The sequence below is a fragment of the Hypanus sabinus genome, chromosome 20 (genome assembly GCF_030144855.1).
Source record: "Hypanus sabinus isolate sHypSab1 chromosome 20, sHypSab1.hap1, whole genome shotgun sequence".
Taxonomy (NCBI): domain Eukaryota; kingdom Metazoa; phylum Chordata; class Chondrichthyes; order Myliobatiformes; family Dasyatidae; genus Hypanus; species Hypanus sabinus.
Genome location: NC_082725.1, coordinates 44184234 through 44197860, shown reverse-complemented (window position 1 = coordinate 44197860; position 13627 = coordinate 44184234). Strand labels below are relative to the sequence as shown.

General features: G+C 41.8%; 1 protein-coding gene across 3 annotated transcripts in view; it reads left to right on the top strand.

Moving 5' to 3' along the window:
* The first annotated feature begins 4927 nt into the window (after nucleotides 1-4927).
* LOC132378469 (uridine phosphorylase 1-like) overlaps nucleotides 4928-13627 on the top strand; it is a 61304-nt gene continuing 52604 nt past the window's right edge. The window contains exons 1-2 of one of the 3 annotated variants that reach the window (XM_059945405.1): nucleotides 4928-5221; nucleotides 5907-6197. The gene's annotated coding sequence lies outside the window, so the exon portion shown is untranslated. The remainder of the gene's footprint in view (nucleotides 5222-5906; nucleotides 6198-13627) is intronic. The other 2 variants (XM_059945403.1, XM_059945404.1) reach the window with 2 other exon arrangements.

Below are 13627 nucleotides of genomic sequence, written 5' to 3'. Positions count from 1 at the left end.
AATTACATCCGAAGGTGACAACTTAATTCTTATTATTAATTTAACTATATACAGTATATATAATTAGATACCCTAAAACAATAAAAGGTAAAATAAATTATTTGAGCACAGCTATTTAGTTAATATTTAAGAACTACACTAATGTTGACTGGAGTGCCTTTCACACTTTCACTGAATATAAATATGAATATTCCACTGCTGGTCAGTGAGAAAATATAATGCTTAAAGAGCACAAATTCCTGCTTCTAAGATTATTGCTTTTAAGCATTAATTTTATATTAAAATATAGCTAAAGCAGGTGTTCCTGCACTGATTCAATAATTTTTATGGTTAATCTTTTCTAAAGTGCTACTGCATTCCTTTTGACCTTCTCAAATCAATAGATCAAAATTTGCCAAGTTAATACTCGGATATAAAGGGGATTCAAAATTAAAAGGGTAGTTCTGGCTCATAACACTGGAGGAATTCAGGTCAGGCAGCATCTATGTCAATGAATGAACAGTCAATGTTTCGGGCTGAGACCTTTCCCTCATAACGGGAAAGGAAGGGCAAAGATGGTAGAATAAAAAGGTGGAGGGAGGGGAAAGAGGACAAGCTAGAAGATAATAGGTGAAGTCAGGTGGTTAGGAAAGGTAAAGTGCTGGAGAAGAAGGAATCTGATAGGAAAGGAGATGGGCCATAGGAGAAAAAGAAGTAGGAGGGGCATTTGGCTGAGGTGATAGGCAGTTGAGGAGAAGAGGTAAGAGGCCAGAGTGGGGAATTGAAGGAGAGGGGAAAAGAAAAAAGTTACTGGAAGGAGAAATCTACGGTATGTTCATCCCATCAGGCTGGAGGCTACCTACGTGAAATATGAGGTGGTGTTCCTCCACCCTGAGGATGGCCCCATCACGGCAAAAGAAGAGACCATGGACCAACATGTCAGAATGGAAATTGGGAGAAAAATAAAAACGTTTGGCCATCAGGAAATTCCATGACTACCTTATAATGATACAAAAAATGTGTTGATCTGTTGCAAAGATTGTCCTATATAAGCTCAGAGCAGCTGCTTTCTAACCAAAGTAAAGGTTCAGTAACAGATTATTACTGAAGAATAGGCTGCATGTTAATCAAGGTGGAACAAAGAGCCTTGTTGAGTCAACAATAGACGTTAAGCCCAACCAAATGGATAAGGGGAGGGCAAGTAGAGAAGACTAATATGCACTGGACAATTGTGTAAAACAGGAAAAGGCAAACTAGTAGATTATTTTACCTGGTACTCATTTTCTTTTCCTTTCCAGTCAGCGGATTTGTTCAAAATTGTAAGGGATAGATCTGGTTATCCTCAGATTGAAAAGATTATATCCCTGCTTTTCAATTCTATTTCTGCTAGATCTGTGTTAGATATAAGGGAGGCAGTTTGGCAGGAATAATAATGATAAAATATGCACAATATATGGTAGAATTTAGAGAATTTAGTGGAACAGAGTAATTTCAATGTACAATACATGTCCAATGATCTCTGAAGGTGGCAGCACAGATAGATAAGGTGGTGAATAAGGTGAACAGGATACTTGGCTTTATTAGCTGGGGCACTGAATATAAGAGTAGGGAGGTTATGGTGTACGTCTATAAATCATCATTCAGGCCACAGGTTCTGGTTGCCTCGCTATAGGAACAGCATGATTGTACTGGAGAGGGTCCAGAGCAGACTCACCATCCATCTCAGGGTGTTGCCTGACATTGAGCATTCCAGTATGAGAAGACACTGGATAAACTCAGTTTGTTTTCCTTGGTGGGGGAAGCCAGGTAAGAGCTTTACAAAAAATTTGAGAGGCACAGACAAGGTAAATAGTAGGAAACCTTTCCTCATCACAGAGGTGTCTGAAACTAGAGGGCAGAGGTTTCTGGTGAGGTTTGAGAATCTGAGGAAGAATTTTTACACCCAAGGGTGGTTGAAGTTTGGAGTGCAGCATCTGAGTAAGGCTAACACCCTTATAACATTTAAGTTTCTAGATGAGTACCTAAGACTGGCTGGTAAGATATATTAAGGCTTGGTCAAGAAAAAAGAAGAGAGCATACATTGGGTTTAGGGTTGAGCAAATTCCTTGGTGACTATAAAAAGGTTAAGACTACACTAAAGAGGAGAAGGTATGGGATGAATCTCTTAGGTAAGGTTAAGGACAATCCCAAGAGGTTCCATAACTGTATTAAGAAGGTGGCCAGGATTTTCTAATAAGAAAATCATGGTTGCTCAAGAGAGGGGAAACGAGGAGATGTTCTGAAAGACATTTGTGTTACTAAGGAGGAGGTATTTACACCATTACATGACTTTGTGGGAGGTTAGAAAAGAAACTGAAGATACTTTTGAGAAGATAGCATGTGATGAAGTTCTTAAAGAGTGGAAGGATACTTTATTTACTTTATTTCTGTTGTTTAAGAAGGGTAGCAAGAACAAGCCAGGGAACCACAGTTCAGTGAGCCTGACGTCACTAGTATGGAAGTTACTGGAGGGAATTGTGAGGGACAGCATTAAGGCAGAGACAGTTGATTAGGATGAGCCAGCATGGCTTTCTGCATGGGAGGTTGTGCTTCACAAATCTTTTTTTTTATGAGATAACCATAAAGGTGGATGAATGTTGTCTATTAGACTTTAACACAGCTAAGTAACTTCCTACATGGTAGGCTGGGCTGGAAGGTTAGGTCCTATGGAATCTAAGGAGAGCTAGTTAAATAGAGTCAGAATTTGCCCAGACATAAGAAGCAGAGGATGGTGGTTGAAGGTTGTTGGAATGGAGACCAGTGACTAGAGGTGTAGATTAAAGGGGGATCTTGATCAGCCAAGGAAGTGGGCTGAGAAGAGTCAAATGGATTTCAGTACAGATAAGTGTGAGGGGATGCAGGTTGGTAAGTCAGACCAGAATGGGGTTTATATACTATGAATGGTAGGACACAAGGGAGGCAACTGGACAGGCAGACCCAGGAGAACAAGTACATAGTTTATTGAAAGTGGTGTCTTTGAAGAAGGTGTGCAGCATGCTGGCTTTCATCAGTCAGAGCACTGAGTATAGAAGCTGAGACATTATTTTGCAGTTGTATAAGTCATTGGTGAGGCTACACATGGACTACTGTGTTCAGTTTTTGTCTATATGAGAGACACGGTTAAATTGTAAAGTGCGCAGAAAAGATTTATGAGGACGTTTGCAGAACTAGAGGGCCTGAGTTAAATGGAGAGGTTGGTTAGGCTAGGTCTTTATTCCTTGAGATTTAAGAGAATGAGCAATGGCCTTGGAGAAGGTTATACAATTATGAGAGGCATAAATAAGGTGGATAGTAACAGACTTTTCCCCAGAGTAGTAGAAACCAAAACTAGGGGTCATAGATTCATAGCAAGAGCAGATAGATTTAAAAAGGACTTGAGGGACAACACTTGCGTGCAGAGGGTGCTGACTATATAGAATGAGCTGCTAAAGGAAGTAGTAGTTGAGTTTAGTAGAACTGTATCATTTAAGAAGCACTTTGATAAGAACATGCAGAGTTTAGAGGGATACAGGCCAAATGCAGGAAATTGGGACCAGTTATGTGGGTACCATGAACTCATTAGGCCAAAGGCCTGGATCTGTCCTGAATTGCTCTAAGACTATGAACACTTGAATTGCCAGCACATAGAAAGCAATGTACCAAGTGCTGGTAAATTGGAATAGTATAGATGGGTACTCGATGATTGGTATGGACTAGGTAGCCAAAGGACTAGTTTCTGTGCTGTATGACTCTACGATCATAAGGATAGCAGTGACATGCATAGATGATTTTGAGGCAAAAGGCTTGGATCTGTTTGTTTTCTTTAAGAAGTGTGTAGCTTTAGTTCAAGCTAATAATTTAAAATAGTTGAACAATGGAATTGGCTCCCTACATCCCTGCATTCTGAGACCAGTCTGCCACCAGTGGTGATTAGAGGAACCTTAGGTTTAGGTACATAGTTCACCAGAAGTGCTGGCACAGGTAGTTAGGGAGGTGAAGATGCATAAGACAGGTTTGCCTTCATAGGGTGGGGCATGTAAACACTACTACCATGCATAAAGATTCATAGTCATAACAGATATGGACCCTTAGCACACCACATCCATGCCAAACATGTTACCCACTTACTCTAGTCCCAAGTGCCCCTCCCTATGCCTTGCCGATTGAAATGTCTCGTAAACACAGTCATTGTATCTTATTCCACCACGTCAAAGAGCAGTGAACTCCAGATATCAACTGCTCTTCGTGTTTAAAAAAACCTTCCCCTTAAATTACCTTCAAAATAATATCCTCTCACATTAATCCTATTATCTCACACTCATGTTTTTGATTGAGCCGCATGGGGAAAAGATTTTCACTCACGTTTGCCTCTCGTGATCTTTTATCAGGTAACAGCTCGGCCTCTTTCAATCTAGGGAAAACAAGCCTAGCCTATGCAATCTCGCCCCATATCTAAAGTCCTCCAATCCAGGCAACATCCTGGCTATTCACCTCTATATTCTCGCCAGCACAAGGACTTTCCCAAAGTGTGGCAACTGGACTAGTGTGCAGTCATTGCAGTCTAACCAACGTTTTGAAGAAAGGTAACACTATCTGCAAATTTCATATTCTATGCTGCAACCTTTGAAGAGAAGTATGGTATATGCTTTGTTACCACCCTATCTACCCCGCTACCATTTTTAATGAATTATGGATTTGAACCCCAGAGGACCCTCCAGTTATTAACATTCTCTTTGCCACACTGCACAACCTACTTACTGCCCGTTCTGGGTAATGGGAACGTTGTATAATTTTTTTTGTTATTTATTTTTTATTTAAGTTCATCATCAAACAAACATTTCCATAAGATGTATTTCAGACATTGTATAATTCTTTACACAATATACGGCCATCAAATATTAAAAGCCAAATGGAAACTTTTGTTGCCTGTCCCACCATGCTGTGTATTTAAATATCCAATCATTTTGGGCATTAAGGCCAGTGGGGCAGGGTCTCCCGACCCGAACGGTGCGCTTCTCGGCGATTAATGCCTGGCCGAGTCCCAGGATGTGCGGAGCTTGGGTAGCAGAGGGCAGGGCGGGCGATCCTTTAGTCAATTCATGCCCTCCTCTCGTTTCTAAAGCATACGCCTACTAGCAGCCTCACAGTCCGCTGTCACTGCGGAAACGGCGCCGGCGAAGGGAGGCCTGTTTGTGGACGTGCCGAGAAGAGCGTCGTCCCCGGGGTAAGTGCACTCCCGGTCTTTAGCCGCCGAAGTAGAAAGGGGAAGATGCGGCGATGCTCCTTCATAACATATCATGCTGCCGTCGGAAGTGCTGGCTTCTCTGCGAGACGCGGCGGCCACTCGGCCCCTCATCCTGTTCCGGCATCCGGACATCTCCGCCTCCTTTTCTTTATCCCATATCCAGCCGCTTCCACCTCAAAAAAGCACCCACCTGCCTAGTGCCGCTTGGTAAACTTACCTACAACGTGTTGTCTGTTCCTGATGCGGACAGTGCCCGGGACACGCTTCTTAGAAATCGTTCCTCTTTTAGATTTACTGTAATTTCATTGTTACTGTAAATCTGGTGCCTAACCGTCCAGGATTCGGCATTTTTTGGGATGTTCTTTATATTCCTTCCACCCCTTTCTAAATTCTAATGTTATTTGATTTATTCATTTTTTCTAATTTTAATTTAAGTTGCTGGACAATGATTATACTTTGTAGTGAGCCCAGTTTCTGTTCCTCATCAAGTATCAAAATATCAAAAAAGTATCAAGTATCAAAGTATCAAAATACTTTTGATATCCTTTGCATTGTTTAGATCATATTTCGTGAATATCGTTCATTGTATGTATATGATTCATCGGAATTTCTGCCTTTTTAAAGTTTAAAAAAAACTTTTTAGTTAACTCTCCTTCTTTTTAAGCATTTCTTTCGACGCAAGTTGCTGTTTCGGTACCGGGCGCTCTTGGCCTTGAGTGCTTTATGAAGTCAATACCTGGCAAATGCCATGTTTTTAAACTTTCTGACGCCGACGCAAGCCTCGCCGGATTCACGCTGGGACATCCACTCACACCTAAACGTCATAAAGCCACCACTGAATTCACGCTCACCATAGCGACCTCTGTTTGTCTAACTGGTTCAGTGTCCGTCCCATACTGACTCCGTTCGCGAGAGGACCCTCAGCTTTGTGTCGAGCATCCTGACGTCCAGTGAGGCAAGTAGCAAGTTCGGCTACCGACTGAAATGCTGGGGAATGTGAAGGATGGACAGAGACCTGCGCGGGGGAAGTGGCTGGAGAAGATGAGGGTTGAGGGTGAATGGAGGGGATTGAGAGCGTTGGGCAGTGGTTTAGAGGGTGGATGGGTGGGTGGTGGTGTGGAGGGAGGGAAGCTAAGACGGGGAGAGAGGCTAGGCAGTGTGCTGAAGGTGGCGGCAGAGAAGACAGATAGCTGTAGAGGGGCAGAGAGGGGTGAGAGTGGGCAGGAGCATGATTGGGGGCGGTATGGGGATAGTGTGATGGGAATGTGGGTGAAGTGAGGGCAGTATGAGTGAGGAGTTGGGGTGTATGAGGGATGTGTGGTGGGTGGGTGGGGGGGACGGGAAGAATGAGGGTATCGTGATGGGAGAATGTGAGCGTAGAATTGGGTGGGTGTCAAAGTGATTGGGGGAGTGGGTGCGTAGGTGAAGGTGGTTGGGGGGGAGAATGGAAAGTTAGACAATGAAGGGAGATTCTGGGTATGATCCGAGTTGGGAGGCAGTGACCAGTGACGGAGAGGATGGTGCTGGGGAGGTGTTGTAGTTCATTGATGGCTGGAACAGAAGGGAGGACGTAAGAGAGTTATGAGAAGAATGGGGAGAATGAAACCAAAACAAATAACAAGTATGAGGAAGTGGGGCGGTGTAAAGCAATTGAACCTTGCCCAAATTCAGAATATGGACTCTGCTCCTTTGATTAAAAGTTTGGAAAATGCTCTTAATCTGTTTTCTTTTTCTCTGTTGTTCCTCTCCATTTGCCAGGCTCTCTGTTTTCCTTACTCTCCAATACAGTACACTTTCTCTTTTTAACTATGAAGTTATTGTTATTACAATTCTGCTTCACAATGTATAACTTGCAATTTTATAGCCAAAAGTTCCAAAAGTATATTTAATGTCAGAGAAATGTACACAATATACATTCTGAAATTCTTTTCACAAACATCCATGAAAACAGAGGAGTGCCCCAAAGAATGAATGACAGTTAAAAGTTAGAACCCCCAAAAGCCTACCCCCCCCAGCTCCCCCCCCCATGTGTAAGCAGGCAGCAAAGCAACGACCCCCCCTCCCCCACCAGTAAATAAAGCATCGGCATTTCCCACTGAGCACCCTTCCTCCCCTCCTCCTCCTCTCCTCCTCCTCTCCTCCTCCTCTCCTCCTCCTCTCCTCCTCCTCTCCTCCTCCCCTCCTCCTCCCCTCCTCCTCCCCCCCCCCTCCTCCCCCCCTCCTCCTCCTCCTCTTCTCCTCCCCCAATAAAGGGGTGACCCCCATTTCACAGCAAGCAGGATGACATAAAATATGATGTTAAAAGTCTGCTGCATTGCTCTTACCAAGTTCTGTGCCCAAAGAACTCGGGTATCTGGGCACGCAGCCCACTTGTTGCTTTCAATCTACCATCTCCCACGATACACCGATTTCTTGCGGAAATCTCAGACCCCTGAATGTGTGCTACTTTTCTAGGCCATGTCCTTGGTATATCGAATAGTGGCCAGTCATGAAACCAGGAGAGCGGGATTGGTTCCCACTAAGAACCAAAGTCAGCATGTAACTCCATGTCAGGGTCTTTAAAAGAACCCGGAAAAGGAAAGATAGAGGTATTAAAGATAGAAATAGAGCTGTTTCTGAAGATGCAAGCAAAGGAGTCGCCTTTTGACACCATTGTCTCCTGAGCTCCCTATCATTTGTATAGATAAACTGTTTTCTCTGTCTGTCACAATAAATAAAAATTTTGTTATGTTTAAAATGTTGAAAAAGGATCTAGTGTTTTCTTGGTGTATATGTCGAATAAACTCTTCTCAGGGGTATAAATACCACTGGACTAGACATGGTTGGTAAGTTGATGGAGAAGATCAAGAGAGGCAGTATTTATGAACATTTGGAGAGGCATAATATTAGGGATAGTCAGCATGGCTTTGCCAAAGCCATGAAATTTTCAGGGATGTGACTAAACACATTAATAAAGGTAGAGCCGTAGATGTAGTGTGTATGGATTTCAGCAAGGCACTTGGTAAGGTTCTCCATGCAAGGCTTATTGAGAAAGTAAGAAGGCATGGGATCCAAGGAGACATTGCTTTGTGGATCCAGAACTGGCTTGCCCACAGAAGGCAGAGTGGTTGTAGAAGGGTCATAAGGTCGGTGACCAGTGGTGTGCCTCAGGGATCTGTTCTGAGACCCTTACCCTTTATGATTTTTATAAATGACCTCGATGAGGAAGTGAAGGGATGGATTAGTCAATTTGTTGATGATACAAGGCTTGGAGGTATTGTGGGTAGTGTGGAGGGCTGTCAGAGGTTACAGTGGGAGATCGATAGGATGCAAAACTGGGCTGAGAAGTGGCACATGTATCTCAACCCAGGTAAGTGTGAAGTGATTCAATTTTTAGTAGGTCAAATATGATGACAGAATATAGTATTAATGGTAAGACTCTTGGCAGTGTGGAGGGTCAGAGGGATCTTCTGGTTCGAGTTCACAGGACACTGAAACTTGCTGAGCAGGTTGACTCTGTAGTTAAGAAGGCATATGATGCATTGGCCTTCATCAATTTTAGGATTGAGTTTAGGAGCCGAGAGGTAATGTTGCAACTATACAGGACCCTGGTCAAACCCCACTTGGAGTACCGTACTCATTTCTGGTCGCCACACTACAGGGACGATGTGGAAACATAGAAAGTGTGCAGAGGAGATTTACAAGGATGTTGCCTGGACTGGGGAACATGCCTTATGAGAATAGATTGAGTGAACTCGGCCTTTTCTCCTTGGAGCGATGGAGGAAGAGAGGTGACCTGATAGAGGTGTATAAGATGATGAGAGGCATTGATCGTGTGGATAGCCAGAGGCTTTATCCCAGGGCTGAAATGGCTAACACGAGAGGGCATAGTTTTAAGGTGCTTGGAAGTAGGTACAGAGGAGATATCAGTTAAGTTTTTTACGCGGGGAGTGTTGAGTGCGTAGTGCCGGCAACAGTAGTGGAGGCGGATACGATAGAGTCTTTTAAGAGGCTCCTGAATAGGTATATGGAGCTTAGAAAACTACAGGGCTATGGGTAACCCTAGGTAATTTCTAAGGTAAGGACATGTTTGGCACAGCTTTGTGGGCCGAAGGGCCTGTATTGTGCTGTAGGTTTTCTGTGGCCAGGCATCATCCCTGATGAGGATAGCAGTGTTTGTCTTCTGAACGTCACTTCAAATCTATACTTTTACATGGCTGGAAGCCCAAGAAGAGTTTATTTGTTTGAAATGTTAATATGATGTTCTGACATGTTGCAATGTCAGTCAAAAGTGAATAAAGGAAATAACCAACTTTTTGCAGATAAATGAAGTACGTGCTTTCATTTCACACTATGATTTTGCATTCTGTTGTATTTTGAAATTTTCTTTTCATAGCAGAATTTCTTAAAGGCATTATTTTATATGAATGGACTAAAATGGGTATGCACGTTAATTTTTTTCCCTGAAAAAAAATTGAAGCACTCTTCTAAGCTTTTAGCAATTTATAGGTTTGCTTAGTTTCCAATGGACATTTTTAAACTCAACTTTAGCTCAAATGAAAATGTTAGGAACTACAGTATGAAACTCTCCAGTCCAACACACTTGGGACCTGATCAGTGCTGTCCCACATAAATTGCCTGCATATACCTGACCCTTAGTAGGTTTGACAATTAACTGTAGATATTAATTAATATGTTATTAAAATGTAGGATAAAACTTGCAATTGAAAATAAAACTATCATTTAAGTTGTCAGAAATAGTTTTCGTCTCTTGAAACATCATATGAAGCTTACATTTGAAAAGATGTACTGTACTCCATCAATGCTTACTGTTGAAATGTACATATAATAAAGAGAAAAACCAGAAATATATTTTTAATATAAGCATACATCCACTTCCAGTGTCTTCTAATGGTTAATGGAGGCCAGATTACTCAGGATTGGCAGGCAGGTTACTGGAGCAAAGGAGAAGGAGGGATGTGGATCATCTTTACTAGTCTGTCTTCTAGAGATGTATGCTTTACTAGTCTTCCCAACTATCTTTTTGAACTACTGTTCCACGATCCCTTGCTTTGTCTACTGTGTCTTTTCTTTTAATTAACTTTGTTTGAATCAAATAAACGGACATAAGTTCCTGTTCAATAATAAAGTTACTCTAATCCAGTTCTGCAATTAAATTTCTAGCCAGCTGGATATATGAATCAATAGAAAGTTTTTCTTAACTTCCTCCTCTTCTGCACATCTTTCATTTTTTTTTGTTTAGTCTCACCTTGCTGCACCATTTCTCTTTATTGAAAGGTTGATGAGCAACTTCATTATTGCCAGTCTTCTACTCCAGATTTTCTCCTTTCACATCTTTATTTGTTTCAGGACCCTTTGAGTCTATCTTACCTTTAGAAAACCCTAATTTTCAGATAATCCTTTCACTAGAAGCACTAAATCTAGTGAAGTTGCAATCCTTACCTTTAGACAATAGGCAATAGGTGCAGGAGTAGGCCATTCGGCCCTTCTAGCCAGCACCGCCATTCACTGTGATCATGGCTGATCATACACAATCAGTACCCCGTTCCTGCCCTCTCCCCATATCCCTTGACCCCGCTATCTATAAGAGCTCTATCTCTCTCTTGAATGCATCCAGAGACTTGGCCTCCATTGCCTTCTGGGGCAGAGCATTCCACATATCCACCATTCTCTGGGTGAAAAAGTTTTTCCACATCTCTGTTCTAAATGGCCTGCCCCTTATTCTTAAACTGTGGCCTCTAGTTCTGGACTCACCCATCAGCGGGAACATGCTTCCTGCCTCCAGTGTGTCCAATCCCTTAATAATCTTATATGTCTCAATCAGATCTCCTCTCATCCTTCTAAATTCCAGTGTATACAAATCTTTCAACATATGACAGTCCCGCCATTCCGGGAATTAACCTTGTGAACCTACGCTGCACTCCCTCAATAGCAAGAATGTCCTTCCTCAAATTTAGAGACCAAAACTGCACACAATACTTCAGGTGGGGTCTCACCAGGGCCCTGTACAGCTGCAGAAGGACCTCTTTACTCCTATACTCAATTCCTCTTGTTATAAAAGCCAGCATGCCATTAGCTTTCTTCACTGCCTGCTTGCTTTCATTGACTGATGTTAGGCTCAAAAGTTAGGCTTGGTCACAATTTGTGGCAGAACCAGTAGAGTGCCTTTATCAACTTTATTCCAGTATTGAAGTGAGTGGCCACATGACCCCATTGAGCTAAACTCCTTTATGACTGATACAACCATCTTCCCGTTAGCAGTGCACTGAGCAAATAGTGCATCAACTCTGATCTGTACTTACAGTTAAGTGAACACAGGTGCACTAGTCAAAGGGCTGATTAAGATGCTTAGTTTGGAGGTAAATGCATCCGATGACATGATCTTTGACTAAAAGTTCTGCTCTGGAGAGAGCTGAACAATAAAAATCAAGATTTTTGTTTACTCTGCATCAAGGCCAACAGAACTGCATTGCACTCAGGCTTCTGGTACAGATTATTTTCAAACCATTCATGGCATTATTTTATTGTTTCCACCCTTGTTACCATGGTAGATAACCGAAGAAGAAAAAAAATCACTCCTTAAAATCCTGTTGTGCACACACTTTTACCAGTTAACGTGAGCTTCTGGTTATATGTGCCAACTGCGTTGCCCATTCTTGGAATCTTCGCCTCTGACTGAATCCTCCTTGGTATCCTGGGCATGCTAAGCCTGCAGTACCTGTATAAGACAGTCTAATCGGAGAAATGCACCTACTCTGAAGAGGTTCACCATGTAATGAAAAACATTGCCCACTTTTAAACATAAGCAGCCATCTTGGTCAATATACACAGTCGTACTCTAGGATCCATTCTTGATGAAATATTTTTGCTTGGTCCTTCACCCAAAGTGCTTACACGGTCAATTCGACTAGGTTTAGACCACTTTGTGAGTGCACTATATAACTCCCTGTCTTTCAGGATTTCAGTTTTCTGACTTTTACTCTCAGAAAAATACACTTAAATACTAACAAGTTTACTCCTTGTATTTCTTTTAGTCATAAAATGTTGATGAGCCAATATAATAGAACTTGTTAAAATCCTTCTGAAGTTCTTTTATCTAGTTTCATGTTTTTAAGGTTGGATAGTAACTTATGCTTATACTCGTTAGTACTAGCTCCACCTCCCACACCTCCTGGCTCGCTTGGAAGATCTCTTTTAGGGCTAAAGTACAGGGACAATATAAGCAAAGATAGACACAATTTAACCAAAACACTAAGATGTAAGCAAAACTTGGTGCCTTTGCAAACTAATGCAAATACACACCAGAGTTGCTGGTCCACAGAATGCCAGAGCAGAGACCTTCAGCCTGTACTTGGCATTTATTAATTTCAAACACAGCAGTCAACTCAGTCCTTCATAGTCGCTGTTATACACAACTTCTGACTGTAACTGAAATGTTTATTTTGGAATTATTATGTTGTTAACTTTTTTCCACCCTTTTATCCTCCTGAAGTTCGCTTCTTGAACTAAATCAAATATTTTCAAAAAATACTAAATAGGAAAAAGAATGCTTAATCTATAAAATTGTTGGATTCATGTTAAATGGCAGAGCAAGCACGAGGAGGCAAATGGTTCTATTTACTGATCTTGTACTTGCACTCCCGTTTAGCAGGTTCATAAGTGATCATTTACCTTAACATCACTTTCCTGCAATTCAGTATCACTTAACATCTAACGTCCTCCACATTTAAACAGAGATGTAACGTAAAGATTTTTACTCCTCATGTATATGAAGGACGTAAGTAAGAAAATCAAGTCAATTCAAATTCAAATTTTTCCTGTATTACTTTTGATGTTAAAATGCATCTTTTAAATTTTTCCTCCAGATGGAGAGCAATTTGACCCTTTTACTGCAGGTGCGCGTGTTTCAAACAAAGTTCCTGTTTTCTTCTTTTGACTATATTGCTCTTCTACTCAAGAGATAAAGTGGGGCTAGACCAGGAGGAATGTAGAATTGGTAATGCTGTACAAATATGTACAAAGTTAAGGAAGGGAAGTTTAGGGGAGACATCAGGAGTAAGTTTTTTACACAGAGCATTGTCTGACTTGCCAGGGATGGTGGTGGAGGCTAAAACATTAGTGGTATTTAAGAGCCTCTTGGACAAGCACATGGATGAAAGAAAAATAGAGGGTTAAGGGGTAGTATAGGTTTAGTAATTTTTTTAAGGAATATATGGGTTGGCACAACATCAAGGGCAGAAGGGCCTGTACTGTGCTGTAGTATTCTAGTGTCTAGTGCAGGGGTCGGCAACGTTTACCACTGAAAGAGCCATATGGACCCATTTCCCACAGAAAAGAAAACACTGGGAGCCACAAAACCTGGTTGACATTTAAAATGAAATAACA